We start from the raw sequence: 18,661 nt of genomic DNA, 5'->3' as shown, positions 1-18,661 counted from the left end.
GTAGGTCTCCTGATCTAAGTTAAGATCTATATCTAAGCTTTATTTCTATAGCTTTGTCCCATGAAAATATATAATAAAACATTTGCAGAAATGCTGCTGAGTGTTGGCAGCAACAGAATGTTATGGCTTTAAATCCCTAATTCAACATGTGTACTCATTGCATGTAATGTATTATCAGTGAAATAATTACCTTCTGAAAAAATCTGAATCTTCATCTCCAAATTCTGAATAGTTGTTGTCATCTCTGCAACTTTACTATTGTATCTTCTAAGCTGTGTCTCCAGCTGTCCATCCAGGAACATCTGTGGTGTGTAAAGATCTCCATTCTTCTCCATCAGCAGCTGCTGAACTCTATCTATTAACCCAGACACATCTGGAACAGAGCCAAAGATATAACATCCTCCACTACAGGTTTTAGTAAAAGTCCTTGTATCTTCATCTAACTCCGCCCCCTCCTGCTGGGTCTCTGTAGGGATGATAGTTATGGTGTGATGGGTGAACCTGGAGCTGAAGATGTGCTGGATCTTCTCCAGTTCTCCTTTATCTTCATCAGTGAGACGTCCCTCAGCAAGGACAAGGAGAAAAGCATGAACTCCAGGATCACAGAGAGAGACACAGCGGAGGGACTCCCGCATCACTTCCTCCTCTGAGAGCTGAGAGCTGTAGAGAGCTGGAAGCTCCACCAGGGTGATCAGACGTCCACATACTTCTGCCTCCCTCCTCACACACACTGATCTAGAGTCTGCACTGAACTCTGATCTCTGATCCAGGATCAGATCTGATACAGAGGACTTTACTGATCCATCACTCCCACACACAACCAGGTTTATCTTCTGAAGTTCAGACGGACTGACTGACACTGAAACACATAAAGTATAGAATTACTGACATTTACAGAACGTATGTTCAATATATTTAATTATTTTCATTTACCTCTCATTTATTACAGGTTCTTCTTTCATTTTAACATAACCAATTAAACACGTTTTTATTGACTATTTTAAGTTGTAACAAAAGTCTGGTCAATAATAAAATGAAAGGTGATAAAAATACAGTGCAGTTCATGCAGTTCTAAGTCCTACTGTTTCAGGTTGAACTGTGAATAAATTAATTATTTACCTATAATGCTGCTGCTGGACATCCTTGTGATCTCTCAAGGCATTATGGGTAACTCCGTTTAAGATCCTCTCGTTCCTGCTGAAAGTTCTACAGTTAGAACCTCATACAGTAATCCAGAGGCCATTAGCGCTCATTCACAGCTGTTTTCTGATCTATTATTATTATTATTATTATAATTATTCATAATAATAATAATAATAATACATACTCAGTTCAGACTTTTTCATTTATCATGATCACAACTGGACCATTATCAGAAATGTATTAGGATCAGAGGAGAAACAAGACACATATGTAAAAAATAAACACATATGCTTGTACCCCAAAAAAGGCAATTTTACACTTAAATCTGCCCATTAAATAATTCAGACCAAAGAATCACAGTAAATTATGCATGTTTGGCTCATTTAGACTGTGTCATGTCTGGTGCTGAAAGCGCTCCAATGTTCCCCATATCCAGCTCTACCTGCAATTCCTACGCTTCCAACTACATTACCCAGAACGCACTCCCGATCACATGACACCACCAGGAAGTCCCGAGTACTGATTCCCTCACTATAAAAGAAACCATGCTCACGCTCACACCTCGCCGAGTAATTGTTTGGTTCGTCCTGCATTACAAAGCGTTTCTCTTGCCCATGTTTTGATATTCCGTGTTTGACCCTGTTTTCGTGTTTTTCCGACTTTGATTTTTGCCTACGCCCGTGTATTGGATTTCTATGTATGACCTGGACTGTTATATCGTTATTGGATTACTGCCTTCTCTGTGATACCACCTGCTCGTGTATGAACCCTGGACTGTCTCCCGTTTATGGTATGGTTTCCCTGTGTTATGTCTCACTGGTATTGAACCTGCTCGTCTTGACTATCCCTGTAAGATCTTGCTCTTTTAATAAAGCTATTAACTTGTATCCGCACAAGTCTCATCCTTGTCTGGCCTTAACAGACTGTCCATTTGGTTTGTTAAAATTTAAATATTTAGCTCTATCTACTCAAGTGAAGTGGTGACTAAGAACCACACTTGTGGAATTGCAGTAATGTCACTTCTTTGTCTTTCCCTTTAGGGGTCACCACAGCAGATCATCTGCCTTCATCTTGTCCTATTCCCTGCCTCCTCTACAGTAACACTTACCATCTCAGCCTGGCCTCTCTAGCTTTCTCTCTGAGCCGTTTCACCTTCCCTTTCCCTCTGACCTGCTCATTTCTAATCTTTTCCATCCTTGTCACACCCAACGTAAATCTCAGCATCTTCATCTCTGCCACCTCCATTTCAGCCCTCTGTTTTTTAGACACTGCCACTGTCTCTAAACCGTACATCATAGCAGATCTCACTACTGTTTTGTACACCTTCCCTTTCACTCTTGATGTAATCCTTCTGTCACACATCAGCCCTGACACTCATCTCCACCCACTCCACCCTGCCTGCACCCTCTTCTTCACCTCTTTTTTACAGTGTCCGTTGCTCTGAATAGTTGACCCCAGATATTTTAAAATCATCCACCTTTATGACCTCTACTCTTTGCATCTGTACCTTTCCACCTGCCTTCCTCTCATTCACACACATGTATTCCTTCTTTTCTCTGCTGAACTTCATTCCTCTTCTCTCCAGTGCAAACTTCCACCTCTCCAGGTTCTCTTCCACCTTCTCTCTACTCTCCCTACAGATTACAGTGTCATCTGTAAACACCAGGGTCCATGGGACCTAATGTCTGACCTCATATATTAATCTGTCCATCACCATTGTAAACAGGAAGGGGCTCAGAGCTGATCCCTGATGGAACCCTACCTTCACCATGAAACCATTTGTCACTCCAACTGCACACCTCACCACCCTCTTACTGTCCTCATACATGTCCTGCATCACCCTTACATACTTTTCAGGCACTCCAGACTTTCTGTCACATCACAATAACAAAGATTTACAGGATTTACACAGCTAGGAACTTGCATAGTTCCTCTTAGTAGTAAAGAACACAATATAGACAGCGATTCACACCAGATATCCCAAGAATATTGCTGAACTGAAACTGTTTTGTGAAGAGGAATGGTTCAAAGTTTTTCCTGATTTTTGTGCAGGTCTGATCTGCAACTACAGGAAACATTTGGTTGAGGTTATTGCTGCCAAAAGAGGGTCAACCAGTTTTAAACGCAAAGGTTCACATACTTTTTCCACCCTGCGTTGTGAATGTTAACATGTTGTGTTCAATAAAATGTGTGGTATTAGTTTAAGCAGACTGTGTTTATCTATTTTTGTGCCTTAGATGATCTTAGAAGATCAGAACACATTTAATGAACAATTTATGCAGAAATCCAAGTAATCCCAAAGGGTTCACATACTTTTTCTTCCAACTGTAGATCTATACTATATATTTGTGTTACAGTAGCATTTTAATACACTAAGAAATTCATAAAAAATCAACCGATGCTTAGTTTTCAAAAATAAAAATGTGTCCAAATAAAATTCAAGTGATTTTATATCTGTATGTCATGAGTGTTACAGTAGAAATTCTTATTAACAAATACATAGAAATTCAACCAATGCATATTTTTCAAAACTACAAGTTGTACTATGTTTAGGAGGTGTGTCTCTAAAGATTATAAGTGATTTTATATCTACATGAGTGTGTTACAGTAGCTATTTAATACACTCAAAAGTCTAACAATTCAACATATTTTTTCAAAACTAAAAGGTGTAATATGTTCCTTAGGTGTGTCTCTATAGATAGCATGTGATATTATATCTACATGTCTTAACAGGGTGACACAGTAGCAAATTATTTCATTCAAAAGCGCTGTTAAATATTTAAGTTTTTAATAAGTGTTGTACTTTATAAACGGTCCCTTCAGCTTCAGCCCGCTGCAGTGATTCCTGCTATTTTCAGTAAATATCCTCGGAGAAACGGAAAGGTTGGGTTTTTTGAGAAAATCTAATGTTTGTAGTTTGTTCTCTGTTCCTCTTGCTTTGGAGAAATGTAATTTAGGAGAGTTTAGGACGTTGTGTGAGCAAGAGAACAGCCGAAACGCAAATATCAGCTGAATATCGAATATCAAACTAACTTTACCAAGCTATGTGACCACGGTAAAGTTAGTTTCATTTTTGATATTCGACTTTTCGGCTCTAATAACTTCTGAACGGAGGATGGTAGCCAGCAGATACTTACATAATCAGGACAGTACGACCACAGAGAGTGACGCACACCCTTCCTTTTACTGTTTGGGTGAAATTTGCGCAACGCCCTTTTAGCGTTAATACCGAAAAACTAAGCGCACTTTTCCTGTCAGAATAAAATGCATGTACTTCTAGACCACCTCTACATCTGTACACACTCATTTATTTACTATCAAATCACTTCAGTGCATAAAAATGCCTATTAATGTTCCCACAAAAGAATAGATGCTTTAAGAAAAATAAACACCAATAGCTCCATATCCTTAGGGTTCATACACATCAGAATAACGGGGATGTATACTTTGAGTCATGAGGAAAATTGCACACCCATTAATATTATGCAAAATGCTCAAATTTTTTATTATATTTTATATATTCACAAATTCAATAGCATTTCAGCAACTGTGTATGTCACAGCTAGGTGGCAGCAGACACGCACACCATTTATATTTTGGATACAGTGCCAATTCTAGTGAATATTACATTTGATATATTTAAAAAATCAATAGAATTTAAACCGAATTACACAGAACAATAAAAACAAGTGTGTATGATACAGTTAGGTGGCAGCAAACACACACACGCTTTATATTTATGATACAGTGCCAATTCTACATATTATTAAATTTTATATATTTTAAAATTCAATAGCTTTTAAACTCAATCACACAGAATAATAAAAACAAGTGTGTATGCTACAGCTAGGTGGCAGCAAACACACACACACTTTAAAATTTGGATACATTGCCAATTCTACTAATTATTAAATTATATACATTTTAAAATTCAATAGCTTTCAAACCGAATCACACAGAATAATAAAAACAAGTGTGTATGCTACAGCTAGGTGGCAGCAAACACGCTCACTCTTTATATTTATGATACACTGCCAATTCTACTAATTATTAAATTTTATATATTTTAAAATTCAATAGCTTTCAAACCGAATTACACAGAACACTAAAAACAAGTGTGTATGATACAGTTAGGTGGCAACAAACAAACACATGCTTTATATTTATGATACAGTGCCAATTCTACATATTATTAAATTTTATATATTTTAAAATTCAATAGCTTTCAAACCGAATTACACAGAACAATAAAAATAAGTGTGTATGATACAGCTAGGTGGCAATAAACACACACACTATTTAAAATTTGGATACATTGCCAATTCTACTAATTATTAAATTTTATATATTTTAAAATTCAATAGCTTTCAAACCGAATTACACAGAACAATACAAATAAGTGTGTATGATACAGCTAGGTGGCAACAAACACACACACTCTTTAAAATTTGGATACACTGCCAATTCTACTAATTATTAAATTATATACATTTTAAAATTCAATAGCTTTTAAACTCAAGTGTGTATGCTACAGCCACCTAGCTGTAGCATACACACTTGTTTTTATTGTTCTGTGTGATTGAGTTTAAAAGCTATTGAATTTTAAAATATATAAAATTTAATAATATGTAGAATTGGCACTGTATCCAAAATATAAATGGTGTGTATGTCTGCTGCCACCTAGCTGTAGCATACACACTTGTTTTTATTATTCTGTGTGATTCGGTTTGAAAGCTATTACATTTTAAAATGTATATAATTTAATAATTAGTAGAATTAGCAATGTATCCAAATCCAAATTCAGAGTGTGTGTGTTTCCTGACACCTAACTGTATCATACACACTTATTTTTAGTGTTCTGTGTAATTCGGTTTAAATTCTATTGATTTTTTAAATATATAAAATGTAATATTCACTAGAATTGGCACTGTATCCAAAATATAAATGGTGTGCGTGTCTGCTGCCACCTAGCTGTGACATACACAGTTGCTGAAATGCTATTGAATTTGTGAATATATAAAATATAATAAAAAATTTGAGCATTTTGCATAATATTAATGGGTGTGCAATTTTCCTCATGACTCAAAGTATACATCCCCGTTATTCTGATGTGTATGAACCCTAAGGATATGGAGCTATTGGTGTTTATTTTTCTTAAAGACATCTATTCTTTTGTGGGAACATTAATAGGCATTTTTATGCACTGAAGTGATTTGGAGGTAAATAAATGAGTGTGTACAGATGTAGAGGTGGTCTAGAAGTACATGCATTTTATTCTGACAGGAAAAGTGCGCTTAGTTTTTCGGTATTAACGCTAAAAGGGCGTTGCGCAAATTTCACCCAAACAGTAAAAGGAAGGGTGTGCGTCACTCTCTGTGGTCGTACTGTCCTGATTATGTAAGTATCTGCTGGCTACCATCCTCCGTTCAGAAGTTATTAGAGCCGAAAAGTCGAATATCAAAAATGAAAGTAACTTTACCGTGGTAAAAACCATGTGGATATTTTTAACTCAGATCAGAACCTGAAAAGCACCATTCAGATCATATATTTTACCATATGTACACATATCCCGAGACTACAGCTGTGTTTATACTGTATATCTACATTTTAATATTTAATATAAACAGAATTACTTACCGAACGGGAAAGAGAGCACGCAGCACCGAACGGGATAGAGAGCACGCAGCGCGCGCACTTACTCCAGCAGCATCTTTTACTTTCGATTTTAAATGATGACGTGCGCGCGCCCACCAGAGGGATCCTCCGAGACACTCTCAAAATCTTACACCACATCTGTGTAGGAAGAACATACAGACATTAATATCAAACAGTAAACAAATATCTAACAGTATAGACTTTCTATAGGAGTAAAATCACCAACTATTCTAAAAGGAGACAGTAAATAACTAGAATTAACTGATTTACATTATAAAACACATTCAGCACTGAGCTGCGCCTCACAATGTTCACTCATGGGCGTGGTAGTGGGGGGAAAAGTGGACCTGACTACCCAGGGCCCGAGTAGGGAGAGGGGCCCATGAAAATCCTGATTTTTTTTTCGCTCACTTTCCTTTGTTTACTGGCATGGATAGGGGCCCATTAACATAGAGGGTGTACAGGGCCCAGAATTTGCTGCTACGCCCCTGTGTTCACTTATACCCTGTGATCCCTCTGTTGATGATCGGTGATCACTGTTAGAACCTTTCAAGTGTTTTTATCCCATTTCTTACTTTACAATAAAATAAAAGCTAGTGGTGTTAATAAAAATAGATTGTTGTATCACTTGTTCTTCCTAATAATGGCAAATGATAATAAAGGAATGAATGTTAGATTGGCAGATGAATTATAATTATATTAGTGTTGACAATATCTTTAAAGAATAATTACTATTGTGTGATAAACTCAAAATGCTGCAATTTCCCTATATTTTGTGGCAGGAAGACAGTGATAATAGTGTAGTGCATTAGTGCTTTAGGACAGACATGAACAGCAGTATGTGTGTGGGTCATATAGAGCAGGAGAGAGAGCTTATGAGTGTAAGATTAAAATCATATTCTAGAATAAATAGTTTTTACCTTCTGAACTGGACAGTACCAATGTTATGTTTAAATTACAGGAAGTGATGTAGGAAGTAGATTTTCTAATAACACAAATGTTCTGAGCAACCTAGTGAACAAATAATGTTTATATATATATATATATATATTTGTACACATAAACCAACCTGTACAGCACCCAATCAAGGATAACTTTCCAGTCTACTCCTGCTAATAAATAAAAACTAGTGCTATCAAGCAATTTAAAAAATATTTAGATTAATTCCATGCCCTGTAATAATTGATCTAAATTAATCTCATTCCTCATTTTTTGCTAAGAAAGTATGTTAAATTGTACCATTCACATTCATTTTAGCTGAAGAGAAAATTAAAAAAATGAATAAATGGCATAGACTAAAGATTTTACATATTTTTATTTTATATGTTTACCTTATCAGCATCTTTAGACCAAAATAAAACCTAAATGACACAACAGTAAAGACACATTTTACATTAACAGATGAAATATGTTATTATTGTTGCAATAATTAATTAATTAATTGATTCTGACTTAACTATCAAATAAACTTCTTTTTACTTTCTTTTTTATTGAGCTAAACTGCAGATTAGGCAAGGTTTAATATGATATATTAGCCAGATAATATATAAGCACTGTCTCTGCTGCTCCATGCTATTTACACACTGAGTGTGGTGTGTGCAGCATTCACTGCTCGCATCTGTACTGCACGTCCTATTTAAAAAAAACACTGTGTTCTGTGTTAAAACAGCTTCACACTGCACAGATTTATGCACTGGAACACAGAATCTTCTTGCTAAAAGTTTACTTAGTATAGTCCAAATAATATAAAAAAAATATAAATTGTTATTTAAGTAAACATTTTTTAACAAATCATTTAATCTGGACTTTTATTATGAATGGCAGTCTAATAACAGATGGATGGCACTGTGCTGGATAGATTTGGAGGTTCTGGGGTTTGAATACAGATAGATTGAATACAGTTCTCTGTTCTTAAAGTAAAACACGGTTTCCACTCACCACCTGATTGTTAAAAACAACTGACTCTAATTTCCCCTTCAAACTCACTGCTAACTGCAAGGTTCACATACTTTCCCCCCTTACAATAATGTAATATTGGATCATTTTCCTCAATAAATAAATGATAAATTATGTTTGTCCATTTTTTTTTATTGGCCTCTCTTTATCTACTTTCAGATTTTCAAGTAAAAAATTCTGTTGATGTTTTAGGTCATATTTATGCAGAAATATAGAACATTATTTCAAGCACCACTGTATCTCATCTAAATCCATGATCTCCACATCCTAAGCACATCTGCAGCATTTCCACACACTAGTCTTTCCACATACTTAATCTCCTGTAAACATTCAAAGTCAACATTACTTTTGCTGTAGAACTGACCCAGTCCAAGTCCAGTCTCCCCCTGTGAGTCCCCAGTCTATTGCTTTAACTCTAGACCTTTGAGCCGTTTTAATTTTAAGAACTATTGTTGAGTAACTATTGTATATTATTTTAGCTATAGTAAAGCATTGATGAACAATATGGCAGCAGCATTAACTGGTTTCACCATATACTATGATACAAAAATGCATGAATGATGAAGGCCATATAAAGTTTGGGGGTCTGTAGTGACTAAAGTTGGAGAGCTCTGTGCACTATGCTCTTGCTGATCCGATCTGTTATTTTCTGCTGACAGAACAAGATTGTTTTGTTCCCAGTCACTTCCAGTTTGTTATAATATCACTGACATTTGGCTGTGGAATAATTACTAGTGAGGACATTTCACAACTAGACTTGTTGCAGAGCGACCCATTCTTTTACTAATGCATGCCGAGGTGTTTGGTTTTATACATCCACCTGTGGCCATGGAGGTTATTGGAACCTAAGTTCAATGAATTGGATGGGCGAGCGAATACTTTTGGCAATATATTGCATATCTTACAGTTCAGAAGAGCTCCTAGATATGTATTTAAGATCATCTGGTGTCACTACAGGCATCCGCCAGCACACCACACCCCGAGCCCCAGAGCAGCTGGCAGGAGTAGCTGGTCCTGTGACCATAACCAGAGAAGGTGAAAGTGAGAAAGTGTAAGCTTTAACTAAAGCATGGCTGAAAAGTACATCAGAAATAATCCTCTTCATCTGCAGTGAATGTTTTTTTTCAGTGAAATTAATGCGCACAGTAAGTTGATTTGATAAAAAGTAAGTTACAAATTACTTTTTATGCTTTTAGTGATGTTTACACAGTTTTACTGAACATTTTCACTGGAGGATATTGGTTTGTAACATGGCACGTGTACAGAGTGTTTTAGTTCCTTTTATTTACTGCATGTGATGACTGTGAAGACTTGATAATGCTTGGGATAATTGTGAAATTACCTAATACCTCATGCCGTTAAAAAATAAAATGTCATAGCGCTGCAACCCTAACAGACAGTGAAAAAATAAATGTAATTCATTACTGTACTTAAGTAATTTATCTGTAATCTTTTTTTAGATTTTGTGACTTTTTACTACCATTTCCATTACTACCGTTTTGTTACTTTTGGTTTATTTTTGCATAAAATGTAACATGTCAAAACAAAAGAAACATGAAGCAGTCCACCATTTAGGGAACAGCATATATTTAGTGTTAAACTGGTTTGATCTGATGAAATGAAAATTTGATGTTATGTTTATGCTTCATAAATGATGGAATATGTGGAATATATAGATGCAGTGTAGTAAAACTCGTTAGTGAACCACTGTCCATATTTACATTCATTATTAAATCAGTTCCTGCAGTCCAGATCTGAAATTGATTTATAAAGCCTGTAATAAATGATAAATCAGGGATTAAACTTGGCTCAAAAGTGTTGCGTGGCTAAACTGGATACTGATTCTGCAGATTTTTAGAAAAACAGACCAGGGAACCCTCCAGCTGACATCATGTAGCAGCTCAGCTTCAGCACAACACAGCTATTCACATTCTGTTTCAAGAAGAACTGCAGAACCTAATTACTTACTTAATTACTCACTATGATACTACAGACGCACTGTAATAGTGGAGTTTAAAACTGTATAAAATTATACACTCACACCCCAATACTGCCACCTGTTTCTGTTCTTCCATTCAGATAATATACCTTTTGTACATTTTTTCACACCATTTTCATTACAGCGAAAACATTAATTGCAGAATTAAGCGATTTCAAGCGATTTGTCATGATAAAATCATGTCTGTTCTTAAGTACACCATTAATTTACTTAAACAGACTCACCAAAGTTGATACTTCATCAGGATTGAACTGTTCAACTCCAGCTGAAAAGCTCTGTTTATTATGTGTTATACTAACCAATAAATCAATAAAACCAGAGTGAACCGCTCAGGCCAGCGTTATATCCCCAATGGATAAAGAAGATAAAATGCAGAAAAATGGTGTAAAATCGCATGACATTGTCAGCACGGAGAGAACCGGCAGGTGTAGGTCATATTCAGGGAAAAAGCACTGTCATCGCTGCACCCTTTGCACCAAGAGCCACAGGATTTTTTGGCTCAACCCAGCATGATACCAAGTCCAAGTACATAAAGTGAACTTGCCCACACACCAAATGCTGAACGGTGAGAACATGAAAATATGCATTTTCTTCAAATGACTAATCTAATGTCAGCTGTGTTAATGCAATTGGTGAGCTAGATTATAAGACAAACAAGCTAAAGTGAAGGATTTGTTACAAATTATTTTAATATTTTATAGTAAAGTCTGCAAATTAAGGTCTGAAAAACGCATGGAATTTTTAAATTTCAAATGTGTAAGAACCCTGCACATACAATATTGTTTAGTATAAATTACAGACAGCTTGTACACAACACACACACACCCATTAAACACAGCAAATATAAAACAATCACAGTTTATTTACTGAATTTACCACTAAAAGGGCTATTATTACACTATATGTCCAAAGGTTTATCCCTTCTAATTAATTTAGCTACTTCTAATTCATTTGCATATATTACTGACACGGATGTGCAAATGCATACTTGCTGCTTGTCTGGTGTCTGGTCTATACAGAGTGGAATTGCCAATAGAATAGGTCTCTCTAGAACCTTCTGGCACAATGCTTAATTCTTACAGCAATGTTCCAGAATCTAGCAGAGACCCTTTCCTGGAGAGTAGAGACAACTACTCCAACAAAAGCAGGATAAACTCTTAATACCCTTCATTTCAGAAGAAACCGTGTATGAGCAGGTGTCCCATTACTTTTGTCCATATAGTGTAATGGAGTGAAGGAAATAATTATTTGATCCCTTGCTGATTTTGTAAGTTTGCCCACAGACTATAATTTAAAGGGTAGGATAATTTTAACAGTAAGATATATAATATCAAACATTAAATCCAGAAAATCATATTGTATAAATGATACATATTTATTTGCATTTTGCAGACAGACATAAGTATTTGATCCCCTACCAATCATTAAGAATTCTGGCTCCTACAGACCAGTTAGACACTCCTAATCAACTCGTTACCTGCATTAAAAAAGGCGGCCTTAAATTCTCCCCTGTATAAAAGACTCCTGTCCACAAACTTAATTATTCAGTCAGACTCTAACCTCTACAACATGGGCCAGAGCTTTCTAAGGATGGCAGGGAGAAGATCATAGACCTGCACAAGGTTGGCTACAAAACCATAAGTAAGATGCTGGATAAAAAGGAGACAACTGTTGGTGCAATAATAAAAAAATGAAGAAATCAAAATGAATATCAATTGACATCGATTGACAATGATCTTGGGCTCCATGCAAAATCTCACCTCGTGGGGTATCCTTAATCATGAGGAAGGTGAGAGATCAGCCTAAAACTACATGGGGGGAACTTGTTAATGATCTCACGCACGCACGTACACACACACACACACACACACACAGACCCGCAGTTTAGTTTTATTAGTCCAAAGCACCTTATTCCAGGATGGAGCTGGCTTGTTCAAATGTCCTTTAGCATACCTCAAGCGACTCTGTTTGTGGTGTGTGCTCAGAAAAGGCTTCTTCAGCATTACTCTTCCATTCAGCCTCTACTTGTGCAAAGTGCGCTGAATAGTTAAAATATGCACAGTGACTCCATCTTCAGTAACATGATGTGTTTGTCTGTTATATTATATATTTTACTGAAATTGCTGATTCGAGCTACCAATGATTTGTAAAGGAAAATGATCAGGGAAGCCCAAACGTTTTCATATCATTGAATATTAACAATACTGTCACTGTTTAAATTAAATTAAATTACTCACATGTTAATTTCTGGACAGCTCATATTCAATTTTGATTCAGTGGGTTGTAGATTACAAAAAATACAAACAAATACAGGATTTATGTTCAAAATTTTATTTTGTGCAAATGAGTATAGGCATGTTACAGTGTAGATGTATCTACTCTTTACAGTCGAGTGATACCCACCCCCTCTAAACAGAGTACCAACAGTACCGTAAATATATACGTATGCCCTCTGTAATCAGAGGTAAATAAAGTAATATCTTTTATAAACTTTGTTAATCTTACAACAGAAAAGGCCATATTTTAGAGATCTATAGGTGAGCCGACAACCTTGCTCCACGAAGCTTGATTTAGGGCATGTCAGTGTGACTTTGATATTGTGAAGATGCGAAAAATATGCCGGTCAAAAGGAATGTACTATCTCTCTTAATTAATCATGGATGTGTTTTGGGCATAATATGAAATAATAAACCAATCAGCATGTCACTGGCCGTTTTCTTTAAGAGCCAGGTGCACTCTGGCCTGGACTTTGGCGTATTGGTATTTTAACAGCGTGCCGCTTCTGTGCTTCTCAACAGAGAAAACTGACCTGCTTATTTACAGAGTGAAGGTAATTTACAGGAACAGCAATGCTATTTTGCACTGCAAGTATGAGCACACACTGCCTTTCTACACACAGAAACACAAATGTCTATTCTTTAAAAAAAACAAGGCCAGTTACGAAAAGCTGTGACCAGAGAAGCATGTGAAACAGAAGCTACAGATGTCTGTGTATCAATTAATAAAACGGTTTGAAACACTACAGCAGCAGTAAAACTGTATTAAACTGTGTGTGTGTGTGTGTGTGTGTGAAGTCTACTCCACTCTCCTCAGAAAACAGTAGAGAGAACAGAACAGCGCTACTGGATAAAAGTAACCTTTCTGCTTAAATACTTTCAACGTAATGCAACAGGCAATACCGAGGGAGGCAAAAAGGATTAAGATTATGTTTTATCATCATGGTTTATCAAATACTTCATCATACTATAGGTTGATGACAAAATTACGGTGACAGGTTTAGTTTGTACCCAACAACCATTTCACTTCTTTAGGGAGTGAGACATCTCAAACCTCCTCAAAACATCCTCAAACTCCAGCTGATTTCTCTGTTGCTGTTTTAGCTAACACTGCAGCTGCTTTCATATCTTTCTTTCTCAAATGTGCCTCTATATTCTCTCTCCATTGTTTCTGACCCTAGTTCATCCCATCTCTGCTTTCTCTCTTCTTGCTCTTGGAGGAATGTTCTCTCCGTTTCCTCTCCCATACTCTCCATCGCTTGTCTGTGCTCTTCATCTGTCTGTTTTTTCTTCTTTTCTTTGAGGAATATTTTCTGTCTCTCCATTTCCTCTCCCATTCTCTCAAATTCCTCTCTCATTCTCTCCACTGCTTGTCTGTGCTCTTCATCTGTCTGTTTTTTCTTCTTTTCTTTGAGGAATATATTCTGTCTCTCCATTTCCTCTTCCATTCTCTCAGTTTTCTCTCTCATTCTCTCCACTGCTTGTTTGTGCTCTTCACCTGTCTGTACTTTCTTCTTCGGTTTGAGTAATGTGGTCTCCAAAAGTCTCATTTCTTTCTCCTTTTTCTCTCTCATCATTCTTTCCTCTTGGTCCCTTCTCCATCTTGTTGCATCTTCAAACATCTTATCAAAGTAGCAACTGTTCCTCTCCACCATTCTGTCTATCTTCTCCAGAAGTTCAGTGACCTGCTGTCTGTTCCTCAGGTCTTTATTATTAAACATGTGATACCTCCCCTCACACTGTTCCACCAGCCCGCTGAGAGACTTTCTCCTTTTAATCACATTATCTACACTCTCTCCCTCTACCCAGTCTCCCCAAGTGAAGAGAATGATGGTGAATGTTCTCATCCTTTTCTCCAAATATCTGCTTTACTTTATCAAACACTTCCTTCTCCCGCTGTGTGAATTTGACATCAATTGGATGAACGTAAAGGAAGGCGTGAGGTCCTGGACTGGACAGATAAACACTCCTGCCTATCTCTACAGCCAGATCATCAGCAGACATTTCTGGATAGTTTAATCCTGGAGTGTCCACCACACACACACTCCTCCCTGCTACCACTGCCTCCTCCACCACACACTGTCCTACATTGTAGTTCAATGTGGATCTTTTTTCTCCCAGGATGGTGTTTACTGCAGCACTCTTGCCTCCTCCACTCCTCCCAAGCAGAACAAATCTTCTCTCAGCAGGATCTTTCTCTGGGTAAGGAAGACTCATCTCTGGAGCTGAAGGTGAATAAAGACAGAGGAAGCTCACGTTACATTCATATGTTTACACACTGAAATGGTCGTCTGTTGCTTTCCAATGTCAAATCATTTTTAAGTGATTGATACCACTAATATAATTTGATTTTATCAATCTAATGCTGATCATTCTTAAAAAGAACTCAAACACTGAAATGAGCCAGGTGCACTCTGACCTGAACTTTGGCACATTGGTATTGTAACAGCGTGCTGCTTCTGCGCTTCTCAGCAGAGAAAACTGACCTGCTCATTTATGCTGTGAAGGTAATTTACAGGAACAGCAATGTTATTTCGCACTGCATGTGTGTACATGCAGGCTCATAGTTTTATCCAACAAGATTCAAAAGATGGATCCGATGGATCTGCTCATGACGACAGTAAGAGAAAACCCTGGTTTAACGCATTTAATAAAACATCCCATCCCAAAAAAACAAAACATGGTTATAATAAATGTCTTTTGTTCTTATGAAGTTAATAAAGGTGAGGCTAAACAGAATACCCAGCCTCTTTGTTTTTTCCATGTACCGAACTCTGGGGTTTACACCGAGGTGTGAACCAAACCGTGAGTTTTCTGTACCCCAGTATGTATAGTGATTTATAGCAACATTTATGAAATTAAAGTTGCTAAATATCATTAAATGATATAATGTGTTTATATGCATATGTATATATGACATCATTACATAAATCAGTCAGAGCAGGGGCAGATGCTGTTGGATTTTTTTGGTCCATCTTATACATCTTATTCAATATACATAGTGTACTGAACCAATTAAGATCAATAATAATTTATATTTGCTTACTTCTCAAACGCACGCACCCACATCAACTTATTCTGATAAAACAGGGAAAGCTGAGAAGTGTTGGATGAGCAGCAAGTGACCACTTTATGTCACATTATTTTAGACATTTAGGTTCAAGTTGTGTTAAATAGTATGTTGATATCATTGATATGCTGTGGGTAAACGTGTTTTACAAATCACTCCAAAAAAAAGCATACCGTATTTTTCGCAGTGTGCCTTATAATCTGCTGCAGTTTATGTATGAGTTTTACCAGTTAGATTTTATGGAGCAGTAAAGCCACTCCGCTGTAGTACAGCGTTATACAGGAGTTTGGGTTTAGTTCTACAGTACCAACACTCAAGCAGCATTAGCATAAGCTACTAACCGTGCTAAGCGCTAGGTTTTTCGCTGTTCGAGGTGAGTATCATCGGCTTGTAGCTTGCTACTAACTCTGGCTAGCAAATCAAATCTAAATAGGTTTTTTTCCCCCTTTACACTTCACAGTTCCCCTCAGTGACAAAGAACACATTATATGCAATAATAAAACATATATAATATAGAAATATAACTTATTACACTATACGTACATTACTGCAGGCTTTAAATTCACAGGTATTAATATGTAAACTATTAATGTTACATATAAACATCATATAAGATGTAAACGCCGACGTGTGTGAGTGAGGAGAGTGTGTGGTGTGTGCAAAGTGGGATTAAATAGTATACAGTTTGTGTTTCGGTCAGATATAGCTTTGAACTGAGGATAAAAAAGGAGCAGACAGACAGGGTTGGGGTGGTTATAAACATGCACAGCTCTGTAGTCTGTTGCTACTCCTCAGTATCAGAGGAGATGCTGGGTTCAGTGATTTTCCTCTGTGAAAGGAGCTATAGTAATTGTAGTAACTGTAGTAGCTGCTCACTTGTTTGAAATAACTCTCTATAACACTAGACATAAGAAAGTGAAAGAAAGCCCCAGCATGAAGCCTCTACGACTTGTTGCCAAAAGTTGCTTTCAAAATGAAAAATGAATGTTTTTTGAACAGTTTCTGCTTTTTTCTGCTGTATTACTTTTGGGTGGAACACAATGCCTGGCATTGCCCTTTTTCTGCCTGCTGGGTTTTGTTTGCTAACTGTGCTAACTGTTTTTTAAACTCTTTCCTGAGTGGCAGTAAAGTGAACTTTAAATCTTTACAACATTTTTTTTACTAACATTCTTACCTCTTGAATAGCTCTGGATCTTTTGCTCCAGTGTTAGCGATAGTTCATTCTTGTATCTTTTAAGCTGCGTCTCAACCTGTCCATTCAGGAACATCTGTGGTGTGTAAAGATCTCAATTATTCTCCATCAGCAGCTGCTGAACTCTCTCTATTAACTCAGACACATCTGGAACAGAGCCAAAGATATAACATCCTCCTCTGCAGGTTTCAGTGAAAGTCCTCGTATCTTTATCTAACTGGCGCTTAGTTTACAGTTTATTTGTAATAAGCCTAAACAGCGCTACACTGAGAAACTCTGAGACTTCCAGATCGATATATATTTCTGGAAAAAATGAATAAGAGACCACTTAAAAACTATGCTTTTTTAAAATTATTTCACCAAATTTAAAACCTCATAATCTAGAGGAAGATGGATGATCACAAGCCATTAAACCAAGTTAAACTGCTTGAATTCTTGTACCAGGAGTGGCATAAAGTTATCCAAAAGCAGTGTGTAAGACTGGTGGAGGAGAACATGCCAAGTTGCATGAAAACTGTGATTAAAAATCCAAATATTGATTTCTGAACTCTTAAAACTTTAGAGATATCAACTTGTTTTCTTTACATTATTTGAGGACTGAAAGCTCTGCATCATTTTGTCATTTCAGACATTTCTCCTTTTCTGTAAATAAATGCTTTAAATGACAACATTTATTTGGAATTTGGGAGAAATGTTGTCCGTGGTTTATAGAATAAAAAAACTTAAACCTATAATTAGCAAAATCAGAGAAACTGAAGAGTTTTCTTATTTTTTTCCATTGCTATATATATATATATATATTGTTATATATATATTGTTATATATATATTGTTCTGTCTGGAAGTGCAGTGTGTTCTCCTCATGTCCTAAACTAAACTGATCATGCTGGATAAACTGGTTCTACTAAATTGCACCCTGTGTACCCTGTGATTTACTGGACCTTTGCCCAGGGGATGCTCCTGCCATGTGTTCAGTGACTCCAGACTGGATCCAGACCCACCATGATCCATCCTGATTGAGCTGAGATGATTCAGTACCTCATCCTGAAGGCTGCAGTCTGGACCTAAATCTGGAGAAAGGAGCTGATCTGAGAACAGACTGGCTGAACAGTCTGGCTTTAGCAGGAAGAGAGAATTTCTCCACCTTATTCCTTTAAACTCAGAGATCACAACACCCCCCCAGCCTGATACACATCCCAGAGCACACAATTAATGTAATAATCTATATTATTCTACTGGATATTCAGTGGAATTTAGTCGGAAGTCTGTTCAGGAAACGCAGGGGCCACTCCCAGTTAGTAATTACTGGACTGTAACTGGATCCTAAACAGCTGAAATACTGATTTATCCTCCTCTCTATGATTTAGATTT

At 36.8% G+C, this 18,661-nt stretch overlaps 2 protein-coding genes across 2 annotated transcripts in view; both read right to left on the bottom strand.

Annotated features, from left to right (window-relative positions):
- The window catches only part of LOC103028110 (interferon-induced very large GTPase 1-like), a 78,100-nt gene extending 66,954 nt beyond the window's left edge, over positions 1-11,146 (bottom strand). Inside the window, exon 1 of the mRNA XM_049475766.1 lies at positions 10,978-11,146. The gene's annotated coding sequence lies outside the window, so the exon portion shown is untranslated. The remainder of the gene's footprint in view (positions 1-10,977) is intronic.
- Positions 1-18,661, bottom strand: part of LOC111197375 (interferon-induced very large GTPase 1-like) — a 99,258-nt gene that overhangs the window by 66,453 nt on the left and 14,144 nt on the right. The window lies entirely within an intron of this gene.

This window comes from Astyanax mexicanus, chromosome 3 (genome assembly GCF_023375975.1).
Source record: "Astyanax mexicanus isolate ESR-SI-001 chromosome 3, AstMex3_surface, whole genome shotgun sequence".
NCBI classification, from domain to species: Eukaryota; Metazoa; Chordata; class Actinopteri; order Characiformes; family Acestrorhamphidae; genus Astyanax; species Astyanax mexicanus.
The sequence above is the reverse complement of the archived record's forward strand: the minus strand, read 5'-3'. Positions and strand labels throughout refer to the sequence as shown.